Source organism: Silene latifolia, unplaced genomic scaffold, assembly GCF_048544455.1.
Source record: "Silene latifolia isolate original U9 population unplaced genomic scaffold, ASM4854445v1 scaffold_119, whole genome shotgun sequence".
In the NCBI taxonomy this organism is placed as follows: domain Eukaryota; kingdom Viridiplantae; phylum Streptophyta; class Magnoliopsida; order Caryophyllales; family Caryophyllaceae; genus Silene; species Silene latifolia.
Window position 1 is genome coordinate 588,844 of NW_027413127.1, and position 13,770 is coordinate 602,613.

A 13,770-nucleotide genomic window follows, 5' to 3' on the forward strand; every position below is an offset into this window, starting at 1 on the left:
GCCTCGGATAGATAGCTTAATAGACGCAACGGCAGGCTACACAATGCTGAGCCTGCTCGACGCCTTTTCAGGATACCATCAGGTATTCATGGCAGAGGAAGACATGCCTAAATGCGCATTCATCACCATACACGGCACCTACATGTACAAAATGATGCCGTTTGGTTTGAAAAATGCCACAAGAACTTACACAAGACTGGTGGACAAAATATTCCAAAATCAAAAAGGGCGAAACATTGAGGCCTACGTCGACGATGCTATTGTCAAGAGCAAGTCTGACGGCGAGCACTTAGCCGATTTACACGAGACATTTTGTTCACTAAGGAAATACAAGATGAAGCTTAACCCGACAAAGTGTAACCCGGTGTCGGGCCAAGCAAATTCCTCGGCGTGCTTGTTAGCGCCAGGGGAATTGATGCCAATCCAGAGAAAGTCCAAGCAATTCTCGACCTGCCGGAGCCGAGGAACCGCAAAGAGGTTATGATACTGACCGGAAGGATGGCGGCCCTTGCCCGTTTTATCTCTCGGTCAGCCGACAAGAGCACCCCTTTCTTCAAAGTGTTGAAGGGGAATAAAGACTTTCTTTGGGGGAGGAACAAAGCACGACTTTCAAACAATCGAAAGCCCATCTCGCAAACTCTCCCGACCCGTCCGCACCGACGACTGGGGAAACGCTATATCTATACTTAGCAATAACCTCGGCCACGGTCGGCCGTGATCGTCGAGAGAAGAAAACAAGCAAAGAACACCCAATCTACTTTATCGGCCATACACTGTTGCCGCCGAGAGAAACTACCCGCCGATTGAAAAAGCGACCTTTGCCGTGGTTGTTGCCGCAAGGAAGTTGAAACCCTACTTCGACGCACATCCCATGACGGTCTTAACCGACCAGCCATTGGAAAAAGCATTGGAAAAATTCGAACATCGGCGGACTTATCAAATGGGCGGTGGAGCTATCCGCTTCGGCATTCAATACAAACCGAGGCCTTCGATAAAGGGGCGGCGCTGGCGACTTCTTGGCCGAGTGCACGATCGGGAAGAATCGTGTCCGGCATGTGGGAGGTATATACCGATGGATCCTCCACAGCGAACGGCTCAGAGAGCGCATCCTTATCATCGGCCCAAACGGGACGAGTTCGAGTACGCTTTGAAGTTTACCTTCTCGACCTCAAACAACGAATCCGAATATGAGGCGGTGATAACCGGAGTTGAGTTAGCCGAGCCGCCAAGCGTAACACCTCATTTTGAAAACAGAGACTCTCTCTTGGTGACTAACCAATACGAAGGAGAGTACGAAGCTCGGGACGATGGGATGGTAAGATACCGGAAAACGTAAAGCCGAGACCTCAAAATTGAAGTCATTCAAAATGCGACACATCCCAGTGTCCGAGAACAAGTAGGGCCGACGCTCTCTCAAAGTGGCGTTCAACCATAAAGAATATCACCGAACCGTCTTTGGTGGACATCAGAACGCTAAAAGCATTGACGAAACCATCGGCATGGTGTGCGACGTGGAAACCGAGACGACATGGATGACTCCGATAAAGGGGTATAAACGCCGGATGAATTACAGAGGACCGCAACCTCTCACAAAAGATAAAGAGGATCGCAGCAAGGTACTTGGTGTTTGAAGGAGAGTTATATAGGAGGTCCGCGACAAGGCCACTCCTAAAATGTGTCGGTCCAGCCGATGCAGAGCTAATACTGACAGAAATACACGAAGGCATCTGTGGTCATCACATGGGGGCAAGAACACTAGCCCACAAAGCTCTCCGAGCCGGCTACTTCTGGCCCACCATGCTTGAAGATTCCAGAAACAAAACCAGAAAATGCAACAATCATCGGATGCACGCTCCGGTGATACACGCACCTTCCCGAGACCGCAAAAGTGCTTAATCCCCTTCCCTTTGCACAGTGGGGAATGGATCTACTAGGGCCATTTCCAACGGCATCCGGAGGAAGAAAGTTCCTAATTGTCGCCGTCGACTACTTCACCAAATGGGTTGAGGCCGTAGCAGTTCCTGCGAAGACTGCGGCGGCCGTAAGAAAGGTGATCTGGGAAAATGTCATAACTCGCTTTGGGTTACCCCAAGTCATGGTGTTCGACCATGGCCGAGAATTTTGGAGTGACACAATAATGAGCTGGTTGGAAGAACTCGGCATCAAATTTGCATACTCCTCCGTCCGCCACCCCAGCAGCAACGGACGGGCGGAGGCGACCAATAAAACGATCCTCAACGGCTTGAAGAAGACGGTTGAAGACCTCAAGGGAAGATGGGCCGATGAGCTACCCGGCGTTCTATGGTCCCTCCGGACCACGGAGAAAGAAGCAACGGGGTACAGTCCTTTTCACCTAGTCTACGGGTCCGGCGATCCGCCGATTGAAGCAACGGTGCCAACATTCGAACGGCCACTTTTAACCGGATGAAAACGAGGAAGGCCTAAGAACCTCCCTGGACCTGGTCGAAGAAAGCCGAGATACGGCACGCCTCAACTTAGCAAAGATATCGAGCCGAATGAAAAGGGCCTACAACCGAAGAGTCCACAAAAGGGACTTAAAAATAGGAGATCTGGTCCTAAGGAAGTCAGCTGCCACCAACAAAGGAAACATCCATGGCAAGTTGACGGCCAACTGGGAGGGTCCCTACAAGGTAGTTGAAGAAATGAGGCCGGGTACATACCGGGGTGACGGACATGGGAGATGTACCTTTGATGAGCCATTGGAACACCGACAATCTCAGAAAATACTTTGTATAACAGCGGAGTTGCCCAAAACAATTGTTGGCACCCCAATGCATATTCATATCTAATGAGGAGTCATCCAAGTTTTTCATCAAAGTGTTAATCCACCCCAATCAGAAGGCATACTAACATATGTACACAGCAGACAGAGCCAAAACCTCGATCATCCCGGCCTTTAAACGGGAGTGACGGGGGGACGAGCCGATATGCTAACATATGTTCAACGGCGGTCAAAACGTAAACTCCGTTGCCCCGAATCGGCCGGAAGAAGAGACGAGTGAAACGCGATCGCCCTCGGCAAATTAAGACCGAGCTTAAAGACGTTAAACACCGTTGAGATACGCATTCTAACCGCTCGGCCAAGCCGAAGGTAAAAACGAAAAAGCGCTCAATTAATTAACGAATCGCCTCGGCAAATTAAGACCGAGCTTAAAGACGTTAAACACCGTTGAGATACGCATTCTAACCGCTCGGCCAAGCCGAAGGTAAAAACGAAAAAGCGCTCAATTAATTAACGCAATGCCGCTCGGCAAATTAAGACCGAGCTTAAAGACGTTAAACACATTTGAGATACGCATTCTAAATCGCTCTACTGAAGCCAAAGGTAAAACGAAAAGCGCTCAATTAATTAACGCGAAGACAAGTGAAGGGATAGACCAAATGCCTCGGCCCAGCCAGAGGCAAAGCAAGCAAAATTCTCATTAAGGAAAAGATAACGAGTTACAAGAAGGAGAAACACAGACGACGGCCGTCCCCTTTGGGATAAGCCAAGACTCTACCTACCAAGGTCTTACAAAATACAAGGAAAAGTAAAGCAAAAGGTTACGGACTGGTTCTTTGAAGCGCCAAAAGGATGGCAGGGAGAAAAGGCTTAATAGTTGGCCCCCGAATAGCTGAAGCTATCCGAGACGCCGGGTGAGCCTGGTGACGACCGCCCGTCTCCCTATGCATGTTGCTGCTTGCCCTTACCGCCATCAGCAGCGTTACCCTCGGTGAGCGACTTAGATGCAATCTGGGCAGCCTTAGCATCCTCAGCTCTCTTGGCAGCCTTAGCATCTTCGGCAACCTTATCCGCCGCAGCTTTCTTAGCAGCCTTAGCATCCTCAGCTGCCTTCAGTCTAGCGGACTCCTCCTTGGCCGCCCTCGTCTTCTCTGCAAGGGCCGCCTTTGCAGCGGTCGCCTCCTCCTCCTTCTTGGCCCTCGCATCCTCGGCAGCCTTATCCGCCGCAGCCTTCTCTTTAGCCTCGAGCCTATCGTCGAACAGCTCGTCAAATTTTGTCCACAGAAAGGAGCCATCCGGATAGACCTCATCTATCACCTCCCGAAAGCTTCTTCTTGGTCGGGTCCCTATATCGAGCACACATGCGAGGGAGAATCGTGCTTTGAAGCGTCTCAATATCCTTCTCCCTTTGGGCAAGGATAGCACTAGTCTCCCTATGCGACTCCGCTTGGAGCCGATACGCCCTTTTCGACTCCTCCCTTTGGGCGACAACAACGTCGTAGCCGCCCTTGTACCTGTCCCGTTCCTCCTTCAACTTGGCGGCGGCAGAATCAGCAGCCTCTACCTTGGCCTTCTCGGCCGACAGCAGCTTCTCAATTTCCTCGACCCGCGCTTGTGCGGCAAGGAGGTCAAGCTTAGCCTTCCCGGCCACCCCCTTTGCGGCAACAACATCGAGCCTCAGCTGCTCTATCAACGGTCCCGTCTCGGCCAAGGCCTTTTCTTGCTCCCTAATACGAGAGCCGGCCAGATCGGACCAAATCCCAATCCTCTTGCTCAGCCTTGTACCCTCCGCTGTGAGCTGGTCGTTGGATATCGACGCGAGTACGGAGTCGGCATTTTTTCCCGCCGTCTCGCATAGGCCTCTTCTCAACGCGCCGCTCGTAATTGGGATGATCGCGCCGGTTGATCTACAAAAATTCAACCAAAGAGTCCACGTCAACGTTCATGGACATACCAGAGAGCCGGTCATCGGGTATATCTAATGAGCTAAAACGAGCCGCAAGTTAGACTGTCACGGAGGGCTTGCTCTTCTTGGCCGGTTGACCCGTTTCCTCGGCGCCGGCATTAACATGAGCGACGGAGCGAAGCATCGGTGGCATGGGTAGATCTTTCTTTTACGCCTAAGCGGAGATCCTCAAAGATCGGAATCCTCTCCATCGACAATGTCAACGACCTCCACCTCGGTGGAGGCGGAATCGAGGTTGACACCGTCGCCGCCGTAGACTTGGCTTTTCGGACCCGGCGAGGCAAGGCAAGAGCCTACCTTGGCCGGGCCGCCGACTCATCCAAGCCCTTCAAGAGGTCAGTAGGCGACGGACGGCGGTCATGCACATCGACCTTCGGATTCTTCTCCTTAACGTTTCCGTCTTTGTCCAGCCCCATCTTCTCGAGGAGTTGCTCAGACAGAACGGGACCAAAGTGCTCTGTAAAAGAAACAAAGTAAAACTTAGACAAAGGGACATGTCAAGAAACAAACAACGAAAAACATTAAAGCAGAAATGGGCCTCACACCGACCCCACTCACCCTGTGCTAGGGCCGGTATGAGGCCGACATAGCAAAGCGGCTCGTCCATCAAGATGACTTGCGTCGGGGGCAACCAAACCTTCGGCGCCCCATCATCATCGACCTCGAAAAGCGAGTGCTCGCTTCTCGTCCTCATTAAGATAGACATTCCGGCGTCCATCTTATTCTTGCCCTTGGGGATCATCTTCTCACGCTCCCCTTTGCTTTCGCACCGCAAGTTAACGTGGTCTTTGAAAAGACCGAGGCAACGGATAATCATCCGGGACCTCGACATACACCCACCGTTCCTTCCAGCCCTTGCAAGAGGTGAGCTTAGGCACGGTGAGATAGCCCGCTCGGTCCGGACGCTATACCACCCCGGCCACCTTGAACATTCATTCGAAGAAAATGAATTCGGCGGAATAAGTTTACCGTTGGGATCACCCCCTGGCGACACCCACACGAAGCCGACTATAGTCCTAACGGCCAAAGGGTGAAGCTGCGCTGCTGCAACGTTCATCGCTTTGAATTATGGTAGAGACGTACACATTGAGAGGAAACCGGAGACCATACTCCAAGTGCCTCATATATACGCCGATGTGACCCGGGGGAGGGCAACAGACGGCCTGACCCTCTCCAGGGATGACAATGTTGTACCCCTTGCCAAAAAAGAAGTGCTCTTCGAAAAATTCAGAGCCAGAGCAGCGGGCGAGCCCATCGGTCCAAGCACGATTGGGGCCGATGGTACAGACATCGTAATGATGCAAGACTGTCGCCCTCTCCGCACCGGAAGGATTCCTTTCCTCATCATCAACATCATCTTCCCACTGCTCCAGAACTCTGCGGTCAACTTCAGGGGAAGGAGACCTAGGGCCCCTCGACCTTAACGGAATTGCGGCTACCGCCTCCTCCTCATCAAAACGCGACGGGGAACCCCCCGGCGCACGGCATCGGGACCGGCATCAGTAGAAGACATGGTTCACAACAATTACTTAAACAAAACAAAAAGTTGAAAAGGTTTTTCGGTTTACCTTGAAGAAAAGTGCTACGCCGACGTAAAAATTCTGAAGATCGGAAGAGAGGGAAAGACTTGGAATTTTGGAAAGAAGAAAATTTTTAGAATGAATGAAATTATTAACCAATTTCACTTCAGAGATCTGGTATTTATAGGCAAAGGCCCATAAAGGAGGACCAATCAAAACGCAGCCCATGAAGCGTCAGCCAATCAACGAAGAGACACATGTCAGGCATGCGTACACGGAATGTCAATCGACGCAACAGTTGAATGTCAATCAAAACAACAGTAACCAAGCGTCTTCAACACGCCCCTTCATATCCCTTTGCCTATTCATCTTCCTCAAAGCCAAAACTCCTAAAGTATCTATTCTCCGCCGGCAACACGACTAACCAAGCTAGGCAAAGACGGCCGGGGCAATCAAAAATACACCTAAGCACTCTCAACCTTGGGTCCGCCGGCCAAGAAGACCTTCTCTTCCACATTTTGATGTCCATTACACATCCATGTGGAGGGGGATACGGCACGGCTGTACTGAAGTAAGCCGAGGGAGAAAAAGCCGAGAAAATTTTCACTTGCACAGAATATACACTCAAGATACATCGGAGCCCATACCACGGCATAGACTACGCTGGGGCAAATTGATGGGGCATATTTCGCCCCGCCGACCAAGTCAACATATTGAACGAGGTCAAAGATATCCACAAAGAAGCCAATGACTTAGACATCCCAGCCGATGCAGCCTTTCGGCCTTCCAGCCTGGGTCTCGGCATGGCAACCTACCAGCCGGGGCACATACCCGCGTACTCATATCCAAGAACCCTCGGCATGGAGTCAACCAGGCTCGCCGGCCTGCCATAGGTCCCTCGGCCGAGGGTAGATCAGTCTTTCCACCTGCTATGCCACTTGGCCCACTTGGCCACTACGTGACAAAAGGTGAAAGTCTATAAATACTCCTCAATCCTCATTGAGGAAGGGATCCAAAATCTAACCTAAGAACCACTTAAATTGGTATTATCTCTCTCATCTCTCTACAATACACGTCATCAAGCAACATTCTACTTAATCACAATAAGTTCACTGACTTGAGCGTCGGAGTGAGTACGCTTGGCACAAAGCCAAGCCCTCAGTTTGCTCATTGTTGCAGGAGAGGCCGAGGAGAGCAGTCAAGGCTAGAAGAGGCATTATTCGACAAAGCTAGCGTGGTAAACAAACCTGCTTCGGAATTCATACCCGGAACAATAGTGTTTCCTCCTCCTTCATTGCCTCTTCATCCTTCTCTTCTCTCTTCCCTAATTTTATTTCCCTTCATTGTGTTCATCATCTCAAGGTAAGTCATTCCACATTATTTTATTTTCGTTAATTGTGTTCATCATCCCAAACCCAGAAATTGAAACCAAGAAATACAAACCCAGAAATTTATAACTTAATTTAATGGCAAGAGAAATAAAAAATTAAGCAACAAATTTAACCTAACTAATTAACCTAGACATTATCAAAGCAAGAGAAATCAAAAATTAACCAACAAACAAATTTCAAAGAAGAGATACAAGGGCAACTTATAGATGATTAGTAAAGTGATTGATGGTGACGGATGATCAATATATCAATAATCAAGATTTAATTGGGATTTATGCGAAAATTTGGGGGAATTTGAAAGGGGAAGAATTTTGGGGAAATATTGGGAACAAATTAGGGTAAAAAGTGAAAGAGGGGGGAAGTAAAATGAAGAGTCAGGTTGAATCTGAGTTAGAAACACGCAGGGGCGGAAGCACTGAACCAGATGCACCCATTAAAAGCCCCGGGGATAGACGGTATGAATGGACTCTTCTATCAAACTTATTGGCATATCGTTGGACCCTCCGTGACCCGTTGTGTTCTTAATATCCTCAATGGTGCGCCTATTCCTGATGGCATGAATGAAACTAATATTGTTCTTATTCCAAAGAAAAAGGAGCCAGATAAGATGAAAGATTTTCGCCCTATTAGCTTGTGCAATGTCGTATACAAACTAGTGTCAAAAGTACTTGCGAATAGGCTGAAAACCTTTTTGGGAGAAATTGTCTCAGAGAATCAAAGTGCTTTCACGCCAGGTCGGCTTATAACTGATAATATTCTTGTGCCGTTTGAACTCTTCCATTATATGAAAAATTCTCGTGGCAATGGTGGGCACATGGCGCTGAAGTTAGACATGGCTAAGGCGTATGACAGGGTGGAATGGGGTTTTTTGGAGTCGGTCTTGATCAGGTTCGGGCTTGATATGAGATGGGTTAGTCGGGTTATGGCTTGTGTGAAAACGGTGTCTTATAAAGTCACGATTAATGGGTTTTTGTCTGAGAGGTTTGTACCTGAGCGAGGTCTTCGGCAAGGCGATCCGTTGTCCCCGTATCTGTTTATTTTATGTGCGGAGGTTTTGTCGAATCTCTTAAGGCGAAATGTTGAGAGGGGAGCATTAAAGGGAATCCGAATTTCTCCACATTCTCCGACTGTTTCACACTTGTTTTTCGCTGACGACAGTATAATTTTTACAAGGGCTAATGAGGCGGAAGCAGTGATAGTGCGTGATACTCTCCGGGATTATGAGATGGCATCTGGGCAACAAGTGAATCTTGATAAAACAACCATATCGTTTAGTCGGGGCACTTCTATGGCACGGCGGCAAGGGGTCTTGGGGGTGTTGAATGTGAGGGAGGTGCAGGAGCAGGATCGTTACCTTGGATTGCCAACGGTTATTGGGCGGTCGAAACAAGTGCTTTCTAGGCTGATTCGGGACAAGATTAGCAAACGTTTACAAGGTTGGCGGGGCAAGCTACTCAGTAAGGCAGGGAAGGAGATACTCATAAAGGCCATTGGCCAAGCAGTTCCAACCTTTGCGATGAGTGTATTTAAGCTACCTGTTAATTTCTGTAACGAACTTCGGTCTCTTGTCTCGCGATTTTGGTGGGGTACGGAGAATGGGAAGAGAAAGATCCCTTGGGTGGCTTGGAGTAAGATGTGTCGGTCTAAGAGTCAGGGTGGCATGGGTTTCCGTGATTTTGAAAAGTTCAATATGGCCTTACTCGGGAAGCAGGCGTGGAGGTTGATGACGGAGGATAGCTGTTTGATGGTTCGGGTGCTAAAAGGGAAGTATTTCCATGGGAAGGATTTTATGGATGCCGAACTAGGTGCGAATCCCAGCTATACTTGGCGGGGAATTTGGGAGGCGAGGGAGGCAGTGCGGTTAGGGGCAAGGAAAAGAATAGGGAATGGCCTAAACACACGGGTCTGGTGTGACCCGTGGGTACCTGGAACGAGCTCGATGAGGATACTCTCACCACGAGGCATGGCGAGTGAAGATATGAAGGTTGCTGACCTTTTCGATGTAGCTGGCCACGGCTGGGATGAGAATAAGGTAAGCCATCTTTTCCTTCCTTTCGAAAGCTCTCGGGTCTTACAAATCAATCTTAGCGACTCTAGACCGAACGATGATTGGTGCTGGGAACCGGAGAAGTACGGAGATTATACGGTGAAGTCAGCTTATAGGCTTCTTATGGAGGAATGTCATAGAGAGGAGTCGGGTCAATCACATTACGCGAAAGAGAAGTGGCTTTGGGGCAAGATTTGGAAGGCTCCAGTTCTACCTCGTGTCAAAGTGTTCTTCTGGCAGCTATGTAATGATGCCATAGCTACCCGGAAGAATATCGCAGCCCGTATGGAATTGACGGATAATACTTGCCCTCGATGCTCAAATTGCGTGGAGACTTGTCTCCATGTGGTTCGAGATTGTGGGTGGGTAGACGGGATTTGGGAGGGTTTGGGGTTGGATGTTATGCCTGAAGCGGGTGGTGGGAGAGTGAGGGAGTGGGCGGAGGAGGTTCTGAGAGGTATGGATGCGAGGGAGTGTGGCCTATTTCTAACCGGGTGCTGGGCTATCTGGGAGAAGCGAAACAAGGTGTTGTTCGAGGGTGGTGATTGGCGTGGGGATGAGGTGGTGAGAAGGACGCGTGAGTTAATGTGGGAGGTAGAGGGAGTGACGGGTGGAAGTGAGGAAAGCACGGGAGAGCAGACGGTGGCAAAAGAGGGGAGTCGTTGGGAAAGGCCGAGGGAGGGGTGGCATAAAATTAATGTCGATGCGGGGGTTGCTGAAGGGATGGGAACGGGTTTGGGAATGGTATGTAGAAACGAAGGGGGGAGCGTGCTATGGGGCGTGACTATGCAGGAGAGGAGGATCGTCTCACCAGAGATAGCTGAAGCGTTGGCGGTGTTACATGGACTCAAGGAAGCTAGGGATGCTGGACTCCCATTGGTGGTGATTGAGAGCGATTGCAGAGGAGTGATCGAGGACCTTAAAAGCCGTCGGTCAGGAAGGAGCGAGATTGCTTTAATTTACAAGGATATTTTGAGTATTTGTACTTCTTTTGTTTCCGTTTCTTTTTCTTTCGTTCGTAGAAATTTTAATAGAGTAGCGCATGGACTTGCTCATTCGAGGCCATGGGTTGCTGGTAGGCGTAGTTGGCATACGGATTTTCCGGACTGGTTGTTATCTTTGGTTTGCGATGATTTATTAGAAAGGAATTAACCCTTGCGGGTTTTATCAAAAAAAAAAAGAAACACGCAGGGGCATTTTCGTCACTTAATCAAGTTTTTCCCTTGAAAATGGATCTGGGTGCAATTTATAACCTGAGCTATTAACTTGGGTGTAATTTACAAAAAAAAATTGACGTGGGAGTAAATGTAAAAATGTGCATTTGACGTGGGTGTAATTGATAATTTACTCATATAAAGCTTAACTAGTTAAAACCTTTAATCAGTTGAGACGAACTTTTTACGTGGTATCAGAGCAATCTATTAATCTCACATGAAATAATTATGGACGTATAACTAGCACGACTTTGAATCTCTTCTTTTACAACTCGATCAACAAACAACAATTTTTGGACGAGTTAACCATAAGATAAGGACCTCAACTTTCTCATTTTTTTCAGATAAGGGACTAAACTTTTATTTTTTACAGTTAAGGAACTCTAACTAGCTTTCCATCATTGTTGCCGTTAAATAGACATTCATTGCAGGAAAATATATTCAAGCAATTAAGTACTTTTTTTTCACTATTTCCCTTCCTTCTTATTGGTTTGCGAGTTGCTCCATTATTCACTTTCAAAAAAATAAATTTGGGTTTGCTTAATATGGTAACGCTGATTTTATTTTTCCCCAGTTCCGATCGATTTAACAAAAGAACCATTGATTTTTGACAAAACTGAAGTTATCGGCTTTGATTTTAATTATCCTTACTAATCACACAAACTGATAAACATCATCTATAATACTCCGTACAATAACAAAATCAGCGGTCATGCATCGCTACAATTTAAAGGTGATGCATCTCCTAGATAGGATGAAGGGATAGTTTGCATGACATCACAGGGACGTTGGGAATATTTGGTGGAGGGTAAATCGCTGGTAAATTTTTGTGTTGACAAATTTTCTGTTTGGTATTGTCACTTGCAAAGTTTCCAGTTTTGCTTTTGTTAATTTTTTTCTTGCTAACAAGTTATTAACATCCTTGAGTTTGGATTTTTAAATTGGTGAAATGTTAAACTGATAATAGTTGTAATTGGTTAGGATTGTTTTGTCTGTGTAGTATCCACATTAACAAAAGTCTTGAAAGTAGTGATGAAGATGAAGTCAGGGGGGATTGCATATATTATTTTTAAAAAAAATTCAGCTTTTTTTTTTCTCGTTAAATTATTCAAGTAACGGAAAACGTGACAGATTCACCAAGTGAGGTCCTTAACTGTACAAAATGATAGTTGGGGTCCTTAACAAGAAAAAATATGAAAGTTTAGGTCCTTAAGTTATGGTTAACTTATTTTTGGACATAGATTCCATGATTATCCCTATTAATTAGGGAGTGTCAATTTGCATTTGTCAAGTTATAAATGTGTAGGATGTGAGTTATGACAAGTGCAAGAGCGTGAAGCACAAGGTTCAGCTAAACAACAACACTAGGCTTCTAGGAGATTGTAATTATGCTATCTACCTTGTCTTCCAAACCAATACTATGACCAGAAATTATCATTTAAGATGAAAAAATATCCGTTTTAAGCTTAAAACTAGATAGGTAACGTGATTTAGAGTAGCTTAAATCACAACCCTTTCACTTGCATAGGTGATACTTACATACTTACTCCCTTTGTTTAATCCAGGTCATTTGTTATCCTATTCCATTTTGGAGTATCTCTGTCATTTGTTGTCCTCATCTTTTGTTGGTCTTTGTACCAAAATCAAAGGACAACAATTGACTGGAACGGGGGGAAGTATTACATTGTGTTTTGAAATCGCGCGAGTCAGGCAAATTTTACTCATAATTATAACGATAGTAAAGATTTTGAGTCGATCATTTTGTTAAAAAGGGTAATACTAAGAATAAATATAATAGTTGAGCCTCATCCATCACCTAAAGGTTTTGGTTGAGTTGGTTCATTTATGTGGTATCAGAGCCTGTGTGACCAATAGATCACGGGTTTAAATCCTGACAGTGTCCAATAACTCACGAAGTGAAACAACAATGACGTACAATTAGATGTTGCTAAAATGTAGTATCTCATGCGTGCGTGATTTACAGACTATCACTTACATCGTCAAAAAGTTTCTTTAGTATGCACTAAAAGATAGGACTTCGGATTCCATGTTATCATGGAAACAAAACTATATGGCTAATATCGTACGTATTTTATGTAACTTTCATAAACGTAGAGAATTATTCTAAAGCATCGGTAGAGAGTTTATATCACAAGTGATTTAACAAATAAGAAGTATTTATATGCTTCTTGCATGTGTTCAATGTCACGAGCTTGCCAAACTCCTTATTCTTCTCTAAATAAGTAAATAATCGTAGCATGATTGCATATATTTGCATGTTGCATGAATCTGAAAAGTTTGGCGACCGCCGCTCTTTGGCGCAACTTACAAGAGAAATACGGCTACTACGCAAGTGTATTTCATTTAGTCTTAAACAAGTGTCACTTCAAATCAAATTATCTTAATTTATAGGGTCGACATTGTTTATGTGCTTTGCCCTTGTATTTTGAGGAAATGGATTCTCTCCATTTTTTTTCTCTCCATTTCCTTTCACAATCTATTTAAATAATAATTTACCCGTTCATTCTCATTTTTCTTCATTTTTATGCGTAAATTTATAACCGTTAGATATTGTCAAAATGCGATCTGGACTATTGATATGAACTTACCTCTCTATTTCTTTTTAGGAAATTGAGAGAAATTGGGCTCGTATTTTGAGGGGTCATTAACATGGATGATAATTGGATATGTATTTTACAAATACTCATTTTAGATGGACATTATTCTATTAAGTTTAAGACGGGTCAAATATATACCAAATTACATAGTAAATTGCCATGAAAATGTCAAAAGTTTTGTCTTTATTACCATTAAGTGGTAGTATTTGACCCGCTTTAATATTTAAAACGGAGACATACCAAAGCATTATACCGACTTTTTATCCGAGTA